The following is a 4,662-nucleotide window of genomic DNA, read 5'->3' as shown; positions in this document are numbered from 1 at the left end:
ACAAACCGATACACACTCTGAAAACATACATAGATCTTGACACACAGATACACACACTGACACAAACACAGATCTTGACAAACCGATACACACTCTGACACATACACAGATCTTGACAAACCGATACACACTCTGACACATACACAGATCTTGACACACAGATACACACTCTGACACATACACAGATCTTGACACACAGATACACACTCTGACACATACACAGATCTTGACACACAGATACACACTCTGACACATACACAGATCTTGACACACAGATACACACTCTGACAGATACACAGATCTTGACACACAGATACACACTCTGACACATACACAGATCTTGACACACAGATACACACTCTGACACATACACAGATCTTGACACACAGATACACACTCTGACACATACACAGATCTTGACACACAGATACACACCCTGACACATACACAGATCTTGACACACAGATACACACACTGGCATATACACAGATCTTGACACACAGATACACACACTGGCACATACACGCACAGATACACACTGGCATATGCACACATTGACACATACACACAACTTAACACACAAATACACATGCACTCATACACACACATTGACACAAGATGCACACACAATTTTACGTATATAGACACATACGTGTTGTAATGTTTATATTTGCAGCCACCCTCCTGTTAGCTGGGTGGCTTGCTTGGGGTCCTGGTGAAGGTGACTGAGGCCGATGGGAGTGAGCTTGAGGGTCTACAGCAGTTTACTCCCGCCTCTCATCCACATGCTAACTGTGGTGCCGCCGCCTATTCCCTCAATCGCAGCACTCTCTTGAAGCTGAGAGGAAGTGACACTCTGTCACTTCCTCCTAGCTGGCCAATACTACAGGTGCATGGTCGTGGTCTTAAAGGGCGGTCGTCTGACTGGGACCCTGTTATGCGATACCCATCTGGTGGCCTACAAATTTTATACAATATCCTGGATTTCCGGGATATTATATATAATTTGCGAGCGTCAGGGAGTCGCTATCACAATGCGCAACGCACCCTGAACATCCAGGGGAGTTGGAATGTCTGCATACAACATAAATATGCACTCAGACATTTACACACACTCTTACACATGCACACACTAAACAGACAAATATAAACATCCACACATCCGCACTCCTTCTATATGTGTGTATATACAACAATTGTTATCATATTTAAAGAAACGTGTATTCCTGACCCTATAGTGTTTAACCCACCATTTAGGTGGCTTGCCTCCCTTAGCCCCCCTATAAAAGTTTAAAACTCACCTTATTAGTACATGATTAGTACATCATCAAAATGCCAGAGTTTTTGCCAATCCAATGGTTTCTAAGAGGGAAAGCACTGGACTGACTAAAATCGGCACGGGGCGGGGCCAAATGCAGTTTTGGTAAATCGGGAACTCCTCCTAGAGATGCACTGAATTTATGCATCTCTATGAGGAAAATTCAGCGTCTCCATGCAGAGCGTGGGGACGCTAAACGTCAGGGCTGCTTACTGTGCCTCCCTGAGCAAGGAAGCACCTCCAGTGGCCATCTAAGGAGTGGACACTTGGAGGTGTCCCTGGGGGCAATGTAAACACTGCCTTTTCTCTGAAAAGGCAGTGTTTACATGAGAATGCGTGAATGGAGCCATTATACTCACCAGAACAACTACATTAAACTGTAGTTGTTCTGGTGACTATAGTGTCCCTTTAAGCATTCAAGTGTTTTTCTTTTATTTTGTTCGGAGGCGGGTGGAGAATAGAGGAGTTCTTAAGAATTTAGTGCAACAGGCGCTCGGGTTGTAAACCCAGCCACGTTCTCAATCTATCACAGACACTGTCCTTCAGCTCTCTCTGCCTCGCAATCCAGCAGATGAGCTCACAAGCCGCAGATGACCCAGTCTCAAGGTGAAATCTGTAATGTGGATGTGATGCCACTGCAAGTACACTCTGGTCAAGGGGGTCACTTGCTCCAACCTACCATGGGTCTGGCTTCTGGTAGGTTAAAAAAACTAAAATCACATACGACATTGGGGTAGTTGTCTGATTTGCAGTTGCCGAGTGGCTGTTTAAAATGCTAGTTGCTGGTATTACACACAAGCATGGTGCGTAAATAGTTAATATTTCTTCTTTCTCTAACTAGATACATTTTCATAATCTTAGAAGAGAAGGGAGCCAGGGATGTAAGAATACACACCAAATAAAGGTCAGTAAAATGAAAATACTTATTTTGGTTTCAGAATGGTAAGCTGGATCTTAGAAAACCATAATCAGGCTTGGATTGTCTTATAGATATGATTGGGTGTGTTATCTGATGTAGATTTGTTGAGAGTTTAAAGGGCTTCTCCAACCCTTTTTTTCTTATTTGTTCTGTGAATAATTCCCTATTGGGCATTATTCTTTAGGTCCTCTCCGAAAAAGATGCTCTAAATGGTTTTAAAATAAGTTTTCCTTACTTAAATAGTGACATTTTTGTGCACTAAAGAGTTGATTATTCACACAAATTGCTATATATGTGAATTAGTGTTTTTCAGTGAATTAAGCACTTTATGCTATTGTTCACACAGATTGTTACATATGTGAATAAGTGTTTTTTTCACTAAATTAAGCACTTTATGCCATTGCACTGCAAATTTGCACGTTGTGCTGTTTGAAAATATTGCACTTTAGATTATAGCGCACCTAATTTTAGTTTTTTTTTGTGATTTAATGAGTGTCTTTGGGCTAATACACTGTTTAGGTGCTGCTCCATTTTTTAATTTTTAATTTTATTAAAATTGTATTGATAGCGCAATTCTTTCACCTGTTTTATTGTGTTTGAATTGGAAACATTGCTAACCTCCCCATAACTTCTCTTTAATCCCTTAAGGACACATGACACGTGTGACATGTCATGATTCCCTTTTATTCCAGAAGTTTGGTCCTTAAGGGGTTAAACAAACATTATCTTTATCTATATCACAGGACATATGTCAACTACCCTTCTTCACACATGTTTTGTTGAAAGTGAAAGAGCCATATGCAGAAAACCTTTGTAATTTTATGTTACTTAGAGAACACTGACACCTTGTGTCTATTTTATATATTACTTTGTCTGAAGAACTGAATTCCACAGTTGCTGGTTGACAACATGCACGATTCACAGCAGTATGCAAGTTGTTTGTGATCATAAAATGTGCATATCATGCCAATGTGGTTGAATATGAACAAATGTACAGTGTGCAAAATTTAAATCACACAAATATCACTGGTTTGCAAAAAGAATTACAGTTTAAGCAGTATTTGCTCAAAAGAAAGTTAACACAACTGTTAGTTGCATCTGACATATACAGAGGTGAATAGGTGGATACAGAACACTTCATACAAATAGCAATGTCATTATATAACGCAGATATGTTTATATCTTTTGAAATGAGAAATGGGTGCCATATTTTTTTAGCACAAGAAAAGTTACATTTATTAATATGTGTATACTTCATTGTGGTTTACAAAAGGGAACTGCTCTGAAACATTTCAACATATCTTTGTGACGAATCACTTGCAAAATCTGTACTCATAAATCACAAACAGATTAGAATGCGCTGATCATGTCACAATTCACAGTGTTTCACAACCTTTTATGGAGGCCTGGCACTATAATGCTCCTTTACATTTAAAATTCACTTTAAATTCTCACTTTATTAAATAACCCTGTTAGAGATCATGGGAAATCCATTTACATCACAGAAGGTTAAACATCAAAGAGGAAGTTGCATGGAACTGAATAGAGGATGTGAAGATCGTTTGAAATATTAAAGGCACAATGAAGTAAACAAACATTTTGCTTTCAAAGGAATACTTCAAGCACCACAACCACTACAACTTCCTCTAGTGGTGATATATGTCCCCTGGCACTCTCCCGTAGTAAGGAGTCAAACCATTTAAGAATGGTTTATAAATTTAGCTGGATCCCTCAAGCAAACGCTCTCAGCCAACGAGAGTGGCGCTGCAGGGCCCTTCTTAAATCAGTGGAGCAGGGCTGCAGCCGAGGATGCCCCGGGAAGACCCATGTAAGTTGTCATATCATTATTAAAGGCTTTGATTACTCACTCTAGGAGAGCGTCAGGGTTTTCCAGCCGCCACAGGCACTAAATTGGGGTGTAGTGATTATGGTTGTTTGAGTGTTTCTTTAATATTCGGCATGAAACTGATAATGAAATTCAGGCTGTATTATTAACTTGAGCCAGGTTGCTATATGTTAGTGGCTTTTTCACTGAACCCTTACATAAAAAAATCAATTTAAAGGGACATTTTAATCCCGTTTAGTACATCAGCTGAGCTGCTGTGGGAAAATGATCTTTACATGTTTATCTACTAAATTGTTTTTTATTTTTTTTTTTTAAATCCCACTGGCGTGTTCATATAACTCCTGCACGATGCTCCACTACATTATACCTTTAACCATTAACCCTTTCCGTCTTGTGTCTTATTATTTTCCCATATTTCACAGTTCACCATTATCTATTATTATATATTTATGAGTATGTTTGGATATTTTGGAGAGATGAACGGTCTTGTTTGTGGTATTTAGAAAAAACACGCTAACGCACTTTCGTTTGCCATGTACTTTATTGCAATTTCCATTAAAAAAACAATTATTAGCACAC

Source organism: Pelobates fuscus, chromosome 13 (assembly GCF_036172605.1).
Source record: "Pelobates fuscus isolate aPelFus1 chromosome 13, aPelFus1.pri, whole genome shotgun sequence".
Lineage (NCBI taxonomy): Eukaryota > Metazoa > Chordata > Amphibia > Anura > Pelobatidae > Pelobates > Pelobates fuscus.
Note: the sequence above shows the minus strand (reverse complement) of the source record.